The sequence below is a fragment of the Tympanuchus pallidicinctus genome, unplaced genomic scaffold (genome assembly GCF_026119805.1).
Source record: "Tympanuchus pallidicinctus isolate F22 unplaced genomic scaffold, pur_lepc_1.0 scaffold4, whole genome shotgun sequence".
Taxonomy (NCBI): domain Eukaryota; kingdom Metazoa; phylum Chordata; class Aves; order Galliformes; family Phasianidae; genus Tympanuchus; species Tympanuchus pallidicinctus.
The window spans coordinates 15,551,893-15,570,200 of record NW_026294758.1 but is presented as its reverse complement, the minus strand read 5'-3'; the positions used below and the strand labels follow the sequence as shown (position 1 = coordinate 15,570,200).

The 18,308-nt window shown below is 38.0% G+C and overlaps 1 long non-coding RNA gene across 1 annotated transcript in view; it reads left to right on the top strand.

The window, feature by feature from the left end:
- Nucleotides 1-6,394, top strand: part of LOC128089424 (uncharacterized) — a 75,421-nt gene extending 69,027 nt beyond the window's left edge. The window contains exon 3 of the long non-coding RNA XR_008210507.1: nt 6,033-6,394. This is a non-coding gene — a long non-coding RNA (uncharacterized LOC128089424). The remainder of the gene's footprint in view (nt 1-6,032) is intronic.
- The last annotated feature ends 11,914 nt before the right edge of the window (nt 6,395-18,308 follow it).

Genomic DNA, 18,308 nt, shown 5'->3' with positions numbered 1-18,308 from the left:
GAAATATCCTCCATGTGATGCTAACTGTAACTTAAGTACATGGATACATCAATGTCAACAAAATTGTTATTAAAGAGTAAGTATGCTAAAGGCAACTCTAGTCACAACTGTGTTCTGTGGAAAAACTTCAATGATGCCCTGACATTTTGTGTGGCACGGGTCAGGGGCTATAAGTCCAGGCAGAAGATCTTTCTTTTAACCTTTGCTAAGCAGTGCAACTAACATGCTTATGGAATGTGTTAAGGCAAAAGCAAGACAGGTTGTCTTAAACAAACGAACAAACAAAAACAACCAGAAACAAGATCTGAAGAGTCCTAAAATCCTACACATTCATTAACTGACAGTGTATTTCCAGTACTAATTTATAAATATATTTTTTTAATGCATGAGAAATGATGAAGTTATAAAGCAGTTCATTCAGTTAAACAGAACTACAGAGGGAAGCTGTGCTTTTCACTGTGCTCTTTGTCTGTCATCAAAAGAAATAGAAGTAAAGCAGAAATTTTCACTCTGCAGAGAAGAGATGAGGACTCATGCTTATGTGTCCAAGAATAAAGGCCTGGAGATGATGAGAGACACAAGATTTTGTTTGCCCACAACACAAAATGGAGAATTTTGCTGACAGTTGTCCAAAATTTTTAAGGCAACTCTTACAAGGATTGAATAGTAATGTAATCTTTTAATATGTTAGCTGGTGTCAGAATGGAAATACAGATCACAGGAAGCAGATTACCCAAAGGAATTACCAGACTGATATGAGCAGGGGCTCCTGGTAGAAGCACAGATGACATACATTATTTCTGAAGTCCATCCAGCAGTTATCACACTCCAATAAGCATGATTAATTTTGTTCACTTGAGATATTGCACAAGTATATTGAAGAAATTTCCAGGACCCTATTTCTTATACTTTTCAGCAATCAGCTCTTGGTCAATATTACTATTTCTCTCAGGAAAAAAATCACCCCAAATCTTTGACAAATGTCTGCTCTCCTGTTGCACCAACAAGCCTATGCATAGTATAAGTTCTTCCAGCAGCTCCTAACTTCATTATTTCCTGGAGAGTGAGCAGAAAGCATGATACACTCCACATATACTTTGTGAAACATTTGAAGCCCCACTTTTATTAAGCCAGCTGTGTAAGCTTTGTCTTTGTACTACATCCTCTGTGTATGGAGCACATGTTTTGAGTGTGTAGGATATCTACTGCTGTGAGTAGAAAATGAGAAAGGAGCAAGGCTGCATTTCTCTTAATCAACTGCAGAATAATAATTAGAAAGGAACAAAACGTAAGGATTTTGAGGTCTTGAAAATTATCTCCACCTCCATTGCCAGCAGAAAGCATGCTGCATTCAAGACTGACAAGCAAGGGTGAGAGTTTTGCTGAGCAAAATACTTATGTATTTCAATAATTTGCCTGCTCCAGAAAATGGAAAAGACAGAAGAAAGAGACAGTTCTGTGGCCCATCTGTGCTAACCAAAAATGTTTTGAGAAGGTCAGAACGAGTTGTGCAACTGCCCTCGATAATTAAATCTATGGCCTCCATTAAGATTCTTAATGAGAGTTCTTTGCTGACTTAGCCTTATATCACTGGTAACAATTAATTTGCATTTTAGAACGTTTCTATTTATCCACTACTTGCAATTTTAAAATTTGTCTTCCCAGTGTGAGATGCAAAAATCTGAAATGTTTGCTCAGGATTTACTTTTCTAATTTTTGATTACTTAGAGAGAGTAACTACATTTTAAATGTGAATTTTAGTGATATTTAAAAACCGAGTAAAAGTGTTTTCCTCAGTACAATTCAAAATGGTGTTTGAAAATGTAGCCCACAGAATGTTGAAAATCATGTTGATTTTTCAATAGCCTTATTTTGAGAAGTTCATCCTTGGATTCTTCCACTGTGAGAAAAAGGGTTGCATTTCAGGAGTAATTTGTGCTAAACTTGCTGAATGTGTGCATCTAATTCAGTGACCATTTAATCATTTCATTTTTTAATTCAATGAATTAAATCCAAAGCAGCATCACCGTTGTTTGGTCTGGAGGTGGAAAGGTTCAAAAGGTAATTCTTAGGATTTTACTTGATTTTAAACAAAACAAGAAATAAAAATTAACAAACAAACAAAAACAAACAAAAAAAAATTAAAAAAAAAAAACAGACTACCAGATGCGGATGTTTGCTCAGACATTTGTAGAAGTGAGAATGTGTCTGGCTGTTTGGAGCATTATTTCTGCAACGTGATGTCTTTTGTGCCATGGAACCTGCTGCGAAACCTGCTCTATGTGTAACAGCTCATATGGAAAGATCAAGGGTGCATTGCTTTGCTGGCATGGCTGCAGGATAAACAGTTCTTAACCAGACTATCACACACTGCTAGAGTTTCTGAACAAGAAGTTATGAAGTTAAAGACACTGGGTTCTGCCCTCGTTTAAAAATAAAATTCTGCCTGAAAAAGCTGCGATGGAGAATGAAAAAGAAGAGTTTTGAAATCCACGTCTGAACCTGGAAGAAATTTCTGCTGTTAGTGCCTTACTCTCACACAAGTTTAAAAACCTGTACTAGCCAATCCACCAGATATTTCTGAGAGAACACAATCAGAATAAAATCTGGGTTAGGGCTTAATGAAATCCATTTCTGGACAGGATTTCCACCTCTAAAGGTGGAAAGGCTGAGACAGAGAAGGTATTAATGATATTTTCTTCAGAACACTGTGATAGAAAACACTATATCAGTTATGGACTTGTTATTTTTTTGTTAACTGCCATAGATTTGGTTATGTCTTCTAAGTAACTCCTTATTAACCTTTACAGCACTTTAATGGTCTTAGGGCAATGCATGCTCTTGGACATACATATTTCCCATGAACTGTGAGATGAGCAGCATAAAGCTTTCGAACCTGAAGTAGGTTCAAGATGTCATTTCTTTTATTTACATGTAACCACACTCAAAAATTCTCAACGCTTCTCTAAGCCCATGTTTTCAGACATTTTCCCCATGCTTTACACAAAGTTCCACCATTACTCATCCTCCATTTCAGAAAGATGATAACAAGATAAAGGCTTCAGGCATCTCCCCAAATACACCCAGACCTGCCTTCCCTGCTACCCACTGTCTCATGAAGAGGGCACTTGGCTGTGAACTGTGGGGAAAACACATCTTTCAATGATAAGGTTGGGTGATAAATGTCCAAGGCCAGCATGGGACACTGAAGAGGAAGTGCTGTAAATTTACTGCTGAGTCAGCTCTAAGGAGGAGAGCTGGGGTTAAGAATCACAGCTGTCATTTTGCTGTGGGAAACAGTTCAGGGATCATTAGTATTGGTCATTCCCATGAACTCATATTTTGCTAGGAGGTGGCAGCACAATCTGTGCAAATCTCAAATCCCAAAGATGAAAGATTGCCTGTTGTTAATAAACAGGTTATATTTCATACTGAAAACTAAATGTTATTTCCCATTTCTCAGTTCATCTCCATTTAAATTCCAAATAGTGAAACCTACAAACATAATTGATAAGTGAGAATATGAGAGGAGGGTACGTTGCAATTTTTACTTTTGGTTCAGTTTTGTATAATATCACATTTTTTTTCATAAAACAATTCCTGGCTATTGGAAAATGTCGAAGTAAAACAAGGTTCCTAAAATTTTGTATTACATATTGAGATAACTCAAAGCTTTTTGGTCAAATGACTTTTAAGATAAATCTCTTCATTCAATACTCTCCTTCTCCCTTGACTACTGTGAGGAGAAAAATGGAGAAACAAAAGCATTGACTGGACTGCCTGATCTTCCTGGACTTCAGAAAGGCCCTTGACACTGTCCTCTGCAAGATCCTCATACAAAAGGTCTCAGTGTATGGCATGGGTGAACAAATAGTGAAGTGAGCTGAAAACTGTCTGAATGTCCTTAGCCAGGACACTGTCAGGTGTGCAGGTCAGTGGTACAAAAAGTATTTGAAGAGCCAGCAGCCAAGACTAGGTTCACTGCTGTGTAACATTTTTCTTGCCAATCTGGACAATGATAGATTGCACTTGAAGTAAATTCACTGATGACACACAGCTAGGGGCAATAGCAGTCTTACCAGAGGGCTATTCTGCCATTCAGAGGGACCAGGACAGATGGGGGGCTGTGTCTGACAGGAACCTCATAACAAGGAGAGAAGAATATCCCCAGACAGTGGAACATGAAGGGCCTGGTGGGCATGGCAAGTTAAACATGAACCAGAAGAGTGCCCTTGTTGCTGAGAAGCTTAACTATATTCTGGGTTTCTGCACTTTACAAAGTATCTCCAGCTAAATGAGGGAAATGATCCTTTCCTTCAGCATTGGTGATGCCATACCTGGAGTGCTGGGACCAGTTCTGCCCCATAGTACAAGAAAGACCTGGACATACTGCATGGACTTCCACAGAAGGCCACCAAGGTGCTACAGAGGCTGGAGCAGCTCTCCTATCAGGAGAGGTTGAGAAAGCGGGGACAGCTAAGACTGGAGAAGAGGCTCAGGAGGATCTCATCTGTGTCCACAGATCCCTGAATGAAGAGTGCAGAGGAGACAGAGCTAAGATCTTTTCAGTAGTGCCCAGTGCTAGGACAATAGTCAGTGAGCACCACCTGGAGTTACCTCTGACCATCATGCAGCACTTCTGGGCAGTTTGGGTGATAGAGCACTGGCATAGGGACCCAGAGGCTGTGGAATCTTCTCCTTGGAGATCTCCAAAAGCTGCCTGGATATGGGCCTGGAGTTGGAACAGTTGTCTCTATCAGTAGGAACTATTCTGTGACTGTGATTCTGCAAATGGTTGGAATGCATCAAAGTGGTGTATAACAGATCCCAGATTACTACAGTTTCTGGCTGTAAGTGAATGACATCATAGTTATTTTGACAGTACTTCCTTGAGAGCTACAGAAACAATACACTTTATCCACTTGCAGAGGTTGATTTTGACGATTTCCATTCCAGACATCATTGCAATTTTGTCTCAAAACAGAATGGGCAGAGCCATTTCAGTGTCAGGACTGCGATGTTTCTCCAGTATTAATTGTGCAGATCCAGGGACCTTGTGGGTTTAACTGGGATTTAGGAGTAAACCCGTTAGATGTTTCATTTTTGCTGTCACCTAAGCAGGAGAGAGCTCATGGAGAAACAGTTTCCTGAGGAAAGAAAAAAGAAAAATCTTGATCTTCTTGTCAGTACAGGTGCTGGACTGCTATTATTACTATTTTATATCTAAAAAGCAGATAGCAAAGAGGTGAAAGGCTGTATGAAGAACAAAGCTTGGAATCATTCAGAAACATCAGAACAGATAAATTGATTTTCTTGTGTACATTTCAAATGTATCAAGGCATTTTGTTTAATGATTTCCTTTTAAAGTAGTACCATGTCCAGAATATATATATATATATATTTTTTTTTTCCCCACTGCAAAAAACTGAGGCAAATCACAGGTGAAGGCCAATATTTCAGTCCACAAATGTCAGATGTCATTTTCACAAATCTGTAATTGTATCGCTGTGTGAGTGTCATGATGTAGATGTGTGTAATTTTGGAAGGAGGCTCTGAGGCACTGACAGGCAGACCTTTGTGTCTATTTGCTTCCTTAAGCACATCTGAGAACCAGAATCTAGGCAGCATGCTCCCACTCTCAAGAGTAGCCTGGCACTTTACATTGTAAAGTCTCTTTAAAAATAAATAGCTTATGGGGTTTCTGGGTGTTGTAATCACTTCGCATTCCACATGTAACATTTTGACTTTCCTGAATGAAACCAAAATAGGGCCTTTGACAAAAACAGCTGACTCAAAAGCACTCAAGAGATTGCTGGTGTAACTTCCTTATTTTAATGAAAACTTTCTCTGAAAACCACATTTCATGGTGCCTCTGGAGCTTCATCTGAGTGTTATCATTAATCCCTACTCACAGAGACAGTAAACTGAATAAACTCTTTGTTCTTGTTTTGTTTTTACTTTTCCTTATTCACAACTACTTGGTCAGCACAATGTTGAATTAATTTTGCATTTATCTCATACTGTCTTTACAGATCAATGACTGTGCTTTGGTTTAGTCTGAGGATGAAACAGTGGCAGCTCAACAATGAGTATTTGGACACTGAGTGAGAAGTCTCTGGTGTTCTGGACAGAGCTCCTCAAGATTGGATGAAGTTAACAGATTTGGAGGTAGCAGTTTTAAGAGGTGAGAAACTGAAGCAAATGCTGCAGGCCATGATGAGATGATCAGAAGCTCTAGCTTGCTAGTGGTGTGGTCATTTTGTAAGTGACTGCAGAGAGAAGAAGCTCCTTGCTTCACTCCTTGTCACACTAAGACACAATCCCCTTACCTCTTTTCGTTGGATTTCTGGGTCTGACGGAATTACAAAGCAAATTTTGCTTTCGAGGATCAAAACTCCAGCTTTACATAATGAAAGAAAATACTTCGTCTGTTTGTTTCTCCTTAAGATACTCATACCGAAATAGTTCACAAATATTTTTCCATGGTGAAATGTTTTTAAACTATATTATTTATTAAACATTTGCAATTTATTTCATAACAAACATTCTAGGTGCCAACATATCAAACGAATACAAAACTCCTGTGCATCAGAAAAGAACCCAGGTATTCAAAAAACTCTTCAATTCCTGCATTAAATGTCACAGTCTCAACAAGTGAATTGGTGTGGCAGCTATCAAAACAAGAAAGAAAATAACAAGATAGAAAAGGAAAGGAAAAGAGAATTCAAAGTCAGAAGACAAGAGAAAGCATGGAAAATAAACAAGAAAGATGATAGGAGCAGGGATAGATAGAAGTTGCAGTTCACTCTTGTCTTTAATTCAGGATTTCTTCAAAAATAGTTACCATAGAATCATAATCATATAATCATACCATAGAATGGCCCGGATTGGAAGGAACCTCAAGGATCATCAAGCTCCAACCCCTCTGCCAAAGACAGGGCCACCAACTTCCACACTGGTAGACCAGGCTGCCCAGGGCCTCATCCAACCTGGCCTTGAACATCTCCAGCAACAAAGCATCCCCAGACTCTCCAGGAAGCCTGTGCTAGCACCTTACCACTCTCTCTATAAAGAAATTTCCCCTGATATACAACCTAAATCCTCACTCCTTCAACTTAAAATCCTTTCCCCTTGTTCTCCTTGTTCTGTCATTATCTACCCTTGTAAAGAATTGACTCCCCTCCTGTTTATAGGCTCCCTTTAGGTACTGGAAAGCTGCAATGAGATCACCCCACAGCCTTCCCCTCTCCAGTACAGCCTTCTCTAGTCAGCCAGTTAAAAATTTATAAAGAAGGGTACAATTTTTCCAGACCCTTTCTGCTTTTGTGTATGAACCTTGCTTTTGCAGACGCTTTTATTATATGTCATGCCCTAAGGAAGAGGCAGAAAAATAGCATATTATTTCTCCCATAAATGAAAAGCATCCACTTTGTACCTATGGATCCTTTGATAATAACTTGTGGTACAGTGCTGGTCTGCAATTGTTAGATAATAATTCAGCTACTAAAATAATGAAGTATCTAGAAGATTTTCGATCTTCTAGAATCAACCTTCTTTTAAAGACGTTTGAAACAATAACTCATTACCCAATTACAGTTGCAAAGTTTGAGTTTTTTCCTTTGACTTCTTTATCATTGATAATTAGAGATGATTTTAATTCAGTAGAACTTGTTTCTTGTGTCTTGTGTCTTGTGGCCGGAGAGGATGCATTTTTCATGAACGCGACACAGCCAGATTCAATGTAATAGTTAATGCCAAGTCTTCTGCTGAATTTTCACTCTATTGCAGTTATAAACACATTCTTGAGAGGAAAAAGTCACTGGCAGCTGTATTTATGGGAGCCTCTGCCAGGCCCTTTTTCTAGTTTGATTTTCTTGCCTTGTAGTTGAAGGTCTGCATGCAACAATTACTGATTTGTCTAATTAGGAAATGATAATTTGGTCCTTGCTGAAAGAAGGGCAATAGGCTAACATGCATATGGTTGCAGGAAAGTTGTAAGGGAAGCCAGGCTTCCCTTTGCTTAGTGGATGCACATGAGCTGTGTTTACCATGAGCTTGACATATGAGTCTGTCCTAACAGATGGAAGGGTCCTTGTTTGCTGACCCATGGAGTTGATCTGCCCTATATTGGCGTGATGCATTCATAACTGTGATGTAGTGGGCACCTCTTAGTCCTTCTCCAATGTGGGGTCTCCAATAGCATGGATTATTCTGGGGCTGCAGCAATCTGTCAGGACATTCGCGGCTTAGAAAAAATATAATTATTGAAAGAAACTAGGTCTCAGATGGGAGGGAGAGGTATCTCCCTTTTTGAAGTCAGCAGTTAAAAAATATGAGCTATTTTGTTGTTAGTCTCAGAGATGATATAACCAAACTGTGTTTTAAATAACGCATTGATCATGCAACCAGAGGAATCACTTTTTCCCAACCCAGTTTTCAGCTAAAGCACAGCAATATTACACATATTTTGAATGAAAAATGTAAGACAAGATTTTCTTTTGCCTCTGGACAAGCTAGCTGTGATAGAGAAAACTCTAACCATCTTTATTATTCATCATCATACACCATATTTTGGTCCCCTGAAGAGAAAGCAGCTTCTTATGCTCACAGAATGTCAAGCATTAGTGAGATGCTGATTGGACCTCAAGGCACTCTCTATGTATGTATGACCATAAATGTTGGAAGGTGGAAAAGAAGACATGCTGTTCAGCATTTTCTACATTATTTGATTTAAAATATAGGGTGTAATTTTTGTGACCTTGTGATTTGAGAGTAAAAAGTGTCTGCAGTCCTTGTCAGGTTACTGATCCTTCAAGGCAGCTCTCAAATACTAAGCATTGTCTTCTGAACTGTACCTCTCTCCTGAATACCTACCTCCATCTGCCAAGCAGCTAGGGAGATGAAGATTTCTGAGGCTGAAGCTGTGCTACACTTGCAGGTAGTCTTCCTATGGCAGAGTAATGCTATCTACTGTGCCATTTAAAGCTGGAAGAAAATGTAGCCTTTGTGGCATTCCTAAGTGAAGGAGCAAGAAGGGTGGGTTTTGTGTGTATGTGCGTGTTTTTTTTCCCCTCACCATTAAACTGCTCTTGGAAATCAAAACACACTGTTGATATTTTGGGAAAGGGATCATTAAAAATGGATTCTATGACCATAAATCAAGTTCTGTACAAGAATTCAGCTGTGTATATGTTTGCTGAATCCTCATGATAAACAGCTGCACAACACAAGATTGCTACAGAAGGGTGTGTGGTTGAGGTACAGGGGAGTGCAGACAACTGCACAAGAAAATCAATTATGGGCAATGTACATCCCTTTTATTCACATTCATAAGGCCAGTACACATGTTCACAGAGAGCATTACACAGGTCTGTATTTATTAAGACACACAATTCTTTCATTTGGCTGGTCCCTGCAGCAAAACCACAATGCCACCGCAGAAGAGACAGGGCCCAATCATTCTCACCTCAACTGCCCTTTCAGCCACCACAAGCCCTGCTTCCCCTGAACAAAAAAGCAAAACTGTTTTTATTTGCATAGCCTAAAAACAGATTATGCCTTAGGAAAATAGCCAGAAGAAAAATCTACTTCAGAAATTCTAAAGAAAGGTTAAAAGATGTTATGCAGCCCTTAGCTATGTACTTCTTGCAGCAAAGATTTTTGTTTGACAGCTACATGTAAACACATAGCATGTTTATAGAGCTACTGCTGCTTGAAATTTAATCCTCCTGTATATGACGTATGTGGGGATTTTATTTTCGTGGGCTATGGCTGTTGAAGGTAGCAGGAGGTTGGTATTGTGATTATGGTCAATGCTGCAGAATTTCAATCAATAGACTATGGTGTGGCTTAGGCATGCTGAGAGGATTAGGAGACAAATGTCATAGATCTTGTGTTGCCAGAGGGATATTTTGAAAAACACCTGGAGCTGTAGCTCTTTAGCAGCAGAATTTCCCACGACAACTCTTTTACTTTACCATCCCTTTTTTATAACCTGCATCTTCTCCATGTATCACACTTATCCCTTACCACTAATCTACTTACATAATTACTCCCCTTTCTTCATCAATTCTTATTGTGTTTGTTTTTTTGCTTTTTGTTTTTCCCCTTTTTTTTTTTACTATTTACTTTCTTTGCTTCATTTTCAGAGGTAGGATGTTGGACAAAAGTTGAACCCAGACCATTCTTGGAGAGCTTCAGAAATTTGTTCTGCAGCCAAATGCCTTCTGGATGATCTCTTATGGGAAAGCACCAGTGTATTGATGCCTGATAGAATGGTAAATTTAGCCTACCACGTTTCAGATTGTTATGTCTCTTCTACTGTTTGTCTCCATCTTTATAGGAATTAGATCTTGTCATGAGAAGAATCACTAAGATGGTGCAATAAGGACTTGATTCTGCATCCTTGTGCAAGTACATACCATTGACCAAGATCACTGAGCAGCCAATCTTAATGACATCTCAGAAGAGTTGGATTGTAAGGACTTAGAGTCACAATTTTTACTAAATGACTCTTGAAATATAATTTTGCATTTTAAAAATATTCAGCTCGCATAGTAAATTCTTGTTTAAAGCTCTACTAGATTCCCCTTTCTGCCTTTCCTTCTAATAATAAATAAGTTGTTTGCCTAACATTTGGAGAGATGTTTATTTTTTTCCATTGCAGAAGAAATTCTCATGGAAAACGCATTAGCAGGCCTGGAACAAAAGGCGCAGAATGGGGAATTTCCCAGTGCATTCCACCGCCTGATTGTTCTGCTCAGTGTTGAGAACCATTTGGTGTGTTCATTTATAACTGCATGTTTTTGTACACAGTCATCCGGCTGCTGAGAGGAAAACACAACAAGAGCATGAGTGAGCAAAGAGCATCTTGAGAAGAGTTGAGACAAGTGGTTAGATCATATTTCTGCTTTGCAGTCCATATGCAGATTCAGTATTGCATCAAATGGCATGCAAAGCAGGGATAAAAGTCCATGCAGTGGATATTTTGTCATTATTGCCCAAAACAGGAAGATGTAGTTGAAGTCTGCTTTTCTGTGACACAGCAATTTCTTTTCTTATTAAGTTATTTGGCTGGGATGGCATATATTTATTTTTTTAGGGGTTCAACAAACTGTTGGAACAAGAAGCTCCATATTTCATTTAGAAGATGGATAGACTTGTCATAGTGGGAGAGGAGTGGTTAATTTTTGGCTGCCATGATAACAGCTCTCTGGCCACTGTTTCTATGCTTTAACTACTTTTGCAGTAGAAAGTTCATCATGAGGTTAGGTGATAGAGGTTGCATGTCTCCTGTGCTCATGGCAATTATTTCTAACAGCCTGGTCCTTAATGGCAAGGGGCACTGTATGATAATGGTGGGGATCTCAGAGGCAGTACAATTGCTGAGAGCATCTGGTTCTTTTAATAATCTTGCAAGCCAGAGAGTGCCTATTCTACAGGACCAAATAATGTGAGCAGTTTGTACCCACAAAGACATTAGTGATGTCTGAACAAAGACATTAGTGATGTCTGAAGTCTTGGTGATGTGGACTTACTCCAACATACTATTATCTCTGAACTATCTCTGAAAATTTACGTGGAAAAAGTGCAATTACTCCACCTAGAAAACTGGTCATGATGCCACTGTATTGAGGGCTTTTTGCACACCATAAACTTTAGTAGTGTTACCTCTTGGAGAAGGTAAGCACATGCAGGAGTCATTCTAGTCATTCTTTTTTTTTTTTTTTTTTTTTTTCCACGGCTACATGAATTTTTCCTTGTGTGCTGTGTTGTCTTTTTTTTCCCTAATTCTTTTGTAGGATCAATAATGCAAACTTTCAATTATGCTGCATTTTTTCTTGCTGATGGTGTATGACAGTTGTCAACTACCTATCAACAAAGACACTTCTGAACCAATTTTGTTGATTCTTCCCCAGGCAAAAATCAAATGAACTTTATGAGTACAAGGAGTACATGACTGATTACTAATCACAGGAGGACTGTTTGTCCCTGCCACTGCACCAATATGTGTGTACAGGACACGTGGATTTATGGGGCAGGTGTCCTCCTTCCTGGGAGCATTTGTAGAAGTGGAACAAGCAATTATGTCTATATTGCAGAACAAACATATTCTGATTGCTTCAGTAATTAATTTCCTTGTATATTTTGTGCCAAATTCCAAAATACAAAGAGAGCTTTCTGGCCACTTGAAAATATTGCTGGGGTGAAGTGCTATGTGCCACAAGATCCTTTTCCAGTTTGGTCACTTAAAAGAAATTTGGCCTAGCAGTTCAGCAGTGTTCAACAGTGTTTTCTATACAAGTGTACTGGGAAGCAGAGAGTTGAATATGAAGCCTTTACTGCTCAGAGATTTAAAGATTTCATCTGCTGCCTAAATTCTTCATCCTGTGACTATCTTTACTTGGTATATAATAGGGTGGAAAGCTAAAGCTGAGACCTTGTAGTCAGCCAGGTGGTAAATTATCACCTTCCCACATCATGCTAACTTTGTTTTTTTTCTGCAAGTGAATAAGAATAGGGTCACAAGGTAACGGTCTGCACTGAGAAGTCTGATGAAAAATGGGAGAGCAGTGTTTTTCACCCAGGAAATTGGGGTGGAGAGGGTTAAGGATGCATACGTAGGCTCAAGAGGGAGCAAAGCGGGTTAGCTCTGTGTTTGCTTGGGACAAGAGATTCAGGTAGAGTTAGCTTGTTTGAGAGAAAAGCTTCCAGAAGGCATTTCTTTGGCAAGATCTCCACGCCACATCTTTGGTTACACTGCAGTGACCTTAAAGCTTTAGAGGGCAACTGAAGACTCCTGTGACTCAGAGACCTTTCACCTTGGTGTGGTCAGCTCTGTCAGCTTTCCTGATGTGCTCTAAAAGCACAGGGCAAAAATCTTGAGAGCATAAAGCTGCTACCTTTTAGCAGGGAAGGAGCCTGACAGAGGTTTGATGGGAAAGGTCTGAAGTTCAATATGAACTCTGATGTCTGAGTGCTGTACTCCTCAGGGGTCCAAACTAGCTGGTGTAAAGTAGAACATCTTTATAGCAACTCTAATTTGTGCTGATGGCTGGCTTGGCCTCCAGCCAACACAAAGTTGGGGCAAGCAGAAGGAAGACTTGCAATCACCTCTTTCTTTCCACCACAGCCATCTCTGAGCTGAGAATAAGCTTGGCTGCGTGTGGGACTGTGTCACTGAACACTTTGTAACAGAATGCTTCGGGTCCAAAGCATGCATTCTGGTCTATCAGATAAGCAATATGCCTTTTTAAAATTGTCACCAGCACCTTTATACATGCCAATTCTAGTGATAATTGCTGAATTTCTACATTTAGAGGAAGCAAGTGCTTCATTAATATCACAGTGTGCTATTGTTTGTTGCACGTGTTCTTTCCCTTCTAAATATAAAATTTAGGTAATTGTCACTGGGGCTATTTATTTATTCATTATAGTTCAAATGCAGATACATAAGATCCTGTGGTAATATTTATTTTTAAAAGTTTGGAATCTCTGAAAAATCTCTCCCTGAGATGGGTTAGCTCTTAGCTTCCTATAAAAATTTCATATCGCATTTTTGGATGGCCATCTGGTTTGTTGAAGCCTGGAAAATCTGCCTTACACCAACGCAGAAATTTTGCTTAAAAAAACCACTGAGAAATCAAAGGGCTTTCTGCTGCATACATAGCAATTAAAATAACTATGTCTCTATCTTTTGTTAATCTTTAGCACTGAGGGAGCACAAACACTTCACAAAATACACAGAAGGTAAATAGCTCCGAAGATGCTTGTACTTTTCCTTAGCACGGAGAACACAATTGGTTATTGTCTAAAATATGAAAAGAAGATTGTATAGTTATCCCTATAACAGGTTGCCAGAAAGGCTGTAGAGTCTCCTTCTTGGGAGATATTCAAGACCCACCTTGAACACTTTCTTGTGCAACCTACTGTAGGGAAACTGCTTTAGCAAGGGATTGAACTTGATGATCTCCAGTGGTCTCTTCCAACCACTACAATTCTGTGATTCTGTGATTCTGTTGGTCTACCTCAACTTCCACTTGCCTTGTACACGCCTCTACTAGTCGTACCTATGCTTAGTAGATTTGGCTGAGCAGAAACTGTCCTGAGAGGCAAGAGGCTTCTGAAACCTGGACTACATACACAGTTTTGTTCTGGTAGTATGCAGTGTTGGGATTTTCTAGCAGAATCTCAGTTCTTGCACTAGCATAGTATTATTTGCATCATGTTTCTTTGGGAGAAAATTATAGATAAAACCCTTTGTGAAAAAGTTCTGGAACTGTGCTACTGTGAAAAGTACAAAGACTATCTGAAATTTTCCTGTGAATTCCATTTAGCTGAATCCCATGTGACTCTAAAGGCACTAGCATGCAAATATGGTAAATGAAGTATGACTTAGATGCCCATACTAGTTGAAATGTGTCTTTAGGTAGTTTGTGTCTCTGTCTCCCTTTGGTAGCATCCTGGTGGGATAGCATCTCCTTGCATTCTTTCTAGCAAAGAAGAAACCTCTTGCTGTGAGATAATTGCATTTGATTTTCTATTTTAAAAATGTCCATGTTGGGAGTTCTGGAGATGAAAATGAAAAGCTGTGGTGACTTTGGACTTGACACTCCTTATAGATTCAAAAAGAAGTATCATCCCAGCCTCTGAAGCATACATGGCGTTACAAGCAGAGGCTCTCAACAGGAGAGTACTGACAGGTGCTGCTTGCGTAACAGGATATCAGTGAAAATGGGTGGTAAAATTTTTTGGTGCAGAATGTACTATTTAATACATTCATAAAAAAATTAAAAGCACAGGGAAAAAAAAGAAAGTCAGAAGGAGAGATTATTTTTTATCTGACATATGGCCTTTATAGTAATTTTCCACTTTTGGATATAGATCACTGTCTTCATTTTTTGGGTAGCTATAATAATAATTAATTACTGTCAATTATTTATATAGCTCAAGAGAACTGATAAGACTTAAAAAAAAAAAAAAAAAGTTGGATCTTCAGCACCAGAAATTTTAAGATCTAGATGAGCATTAATATAGCAGGGATTGTGTTGAAAAAAAGGATGGCGGGGCAAATTTCAGACTCTTTGAAAAAAAAACATGTAGAATCCTTGCTGTTTGCTGATGGATCTCTATTTTTGTGTTTGAGATACAGTCAAGAACATGTTTGCTGTCCATGCAGACAGCCTCTGAACATCCCAGTTTTATCTGTCTATAGGAAATCCTCCAGTGCATATGTGCTGAATGTGTCCTGTGATTTCTTGTGTTGCTGGCCCCCTAAGTGGGTGGGGAACATGCAGCATTTTCAGCCATTTCCTTAAAGAGTTCCTTGAAAAGTTATGTAGATTAAATCCAACAAAGCTTGGTAATGGCTTTGGGATTTATCTACAAAGAACTGGTAATTAGGCTTAACCTCATGTTTGCTTACATTTCATCAAAAAAAGTCATTTAAAGCAATGCCCAAATAGCTGTTAATTATGTTTCAAAAATACTTTTTCTTTGTTTATACTTTTGGCATGTTTGTGCTGATTAATCTTTTTTTCCCTTTTTCTCCTGTACTGACTGATCAAGTTAGAACAAAAATGTTCTTTCTCTTTATTTCTAGTTTTTAATTCTGAAATGGTTATTCTGTTATCCATATATTTATTTGTGTCCTAGGTACATACAGAGAAATAAGCATTCCTGTGAGGCAATGCCTATTCATGCTGTGGCAGTGTGTTTTGTCTTTCTTTGATGTATATTATTTAGACTGTTTGCTCACCTCTCTTTTCCCTCCTGCCAACCTCCCATTACTGCGAGCTTGTCCTACATTTGTTGGAACATGCTCAATTAGAAATTCTCCTGCTTCTTTTTCTCTGTTCTTTACAAATCCATATGCATTTTGAAAGTTTCTTTTGCATATCTCTTCTTGAGGTGGTATTATCAGCAGCTCTCCACTCAAAACTGGACAGAACCGGGTACTTCTTGGTACAAAAAAAAATCTTAATATTATATCTTATTTTTATTTTTATTTTTTTGATTCCTAAATATTTCCTCTCTTCAGTTTTAGAAGGGAAGAGAAGGCTTTAATTTCTGCTTTCTAATTTAACAAACAATTTGGGACAAGTTTTTTATCACGCTGACCACCCATTCCATAGTAAGGTAGCTAACCTTCTGGCTAGAGGAGAAGGACCAAGAGATGCATTAATTGTTGCAGAAATATCTCATGAGCACAGTGAGATTGTTAACATTTCCTTACAATTTCTCTAAATTGAAGCATCAGGCATCAAATCTATTTGATAAATCACATTCAAAATGAGTGCCAATGAATTCCTGTCAAAATGAGTCTCACTTGTGATCTGGTATTAATGAAAATTCTGAAATCTTAGATGACCACATTTTGTGTTCACTATAGTTATGTGCATGACATTGGGAGATTGGATGTATGCTGAAGGCTGGTGTTCAGAAATGAAAAGAGTCTTGGCTAAGCTGAAAAACCAAGATGCAATTCAGCAAAGATAATCTCAGAAACCTATGTTATCCTATATCTATGCAAGCCTTCTTTCTGGGGAGAATGAGATACAGTGTTGAGGGGTCAGTCAGCTGGAAAGAGTTGCCTGCATTATCCTTTTATGGGAAAAAAAAAAAAAGGAAAAAGAAAATCTATATGAAACAAAGCTTGTCTATAAGAAATGAGGAAACCATTCTATTCCAGATGATGATATCATAGTTGAAGGAAAGTCCAATTTTTAATTCCTTCCTCCAAGAATGTCTTTAATCATGACTGATTAAAGAAAAGTGACTGGAGATTGAGAAAATATGACTTACTATGCAAGACTGAATGAATTGGGCTTCTGTATCTTTGAAGAATCTTGTGTCAGTATGAAAGGTGACAAGTTTTACCTGTGTGCACAAAGTAGGTAAAAAAATAAACACTTAAGCTGTAGTAAGGAAAACTGCTTCATAGGGAAAGGGAAATATTGGAAAAGATTCCATGAACTTTCAGTGTAGTGCCCCAAATTACAGATCTTAGGGAGGAAATTTTTCACAAGTTCCATATGTAATGAGAAAGAACTGGGCTTGTCAGGAAGATCAAACAGCTGCAGTTCATGCTGATATTACATTTCTTATACCAAAACTACAGAGTTGTCAGTTGATGACAAGATACTGCCATATTCAGATGTTTTGAGTTCAAGATTATGACCTGTAGATGTATATATTCACAGCACGTATCTTATGTCACTTTGAATTGCATCTTAGAGGACTTCAGGGGGACCTAATACAACAAATCTCTAAGTGTAGTCAATCGGATTGGTCTGTTGAAGTATTTTCCTTCAGACCTCATTCTTGAATGCAAATGAAATTTACTTACATAGGGAAAGTAGTGATTTTTTACCGCAATAAATGATTCTGCCATGGCTAAGTTAGCATATCCTGGACAAATATATATATTGTGTATGTTATATAGATAGATAGATAGATAGATAGATAGATAGATAGATAGATACATGGATAGATAGAAATTTGGAAGCAAATGGAATTATCCTACGTTATTTTTTTTTAAGAAATTAGTTGGAAAAATATAGAGGTGCTAAGAAATAGTGAGGTGGTCTTATAAAAAAATGTCCAACATCTATATGCTCCTTGGGAAAACTTTAGCTCTGTTGCAGATTTCTTTAAGATAATTCTGTTTATCACTCCATGTTTTTTAGACTGAAAGTGCAGCTGCTTATAGATTTAACAAACAGAACTTACAAGCTGTTATGAATGTAAAAGTATTATTAAAAATTTAATTATACATATACACATAAACTTGAATGCTAGAAACATTGACCAGTTATGATTCTGGCAGTATTTTAAATCAAATTTGTCTTCATCACCTGACACCTTCTGTACTTTTTTATTCTAATTATTACTTCAGAAGTTTTCGTTTTAAGGATTCAATTTAAAACTGAAGTCAGGAGGTCCAATCTCTTATTAATGATTAAAATATTAAGACAATTTTTCAGTAAACAATGTTTAAGAGAAACAAATATATTAATTTTGATCATGTGTGTCCTTTCTTGCCCATCTTTTCAGCATCAAACATAGTTCTGTGATCTGTGGGATTAAATTAAATTCCTATATATGCTTGGTCTTCAAATAATAGAAGTTATGAGTTTTGGGATAGTTATTCAAGGAAATACACCCTTGGAGATTAGAAATTATACAGGTGTAATATCTTCTGAATTTTCTGATTTTTTTTTTTCTGGTACTCCTTAGGAAAGAAAAATGTTTTGTTAACATGAAAATAAGTGCCAGAGATTTGAAAATTGAGTATTATGGATTTGGGT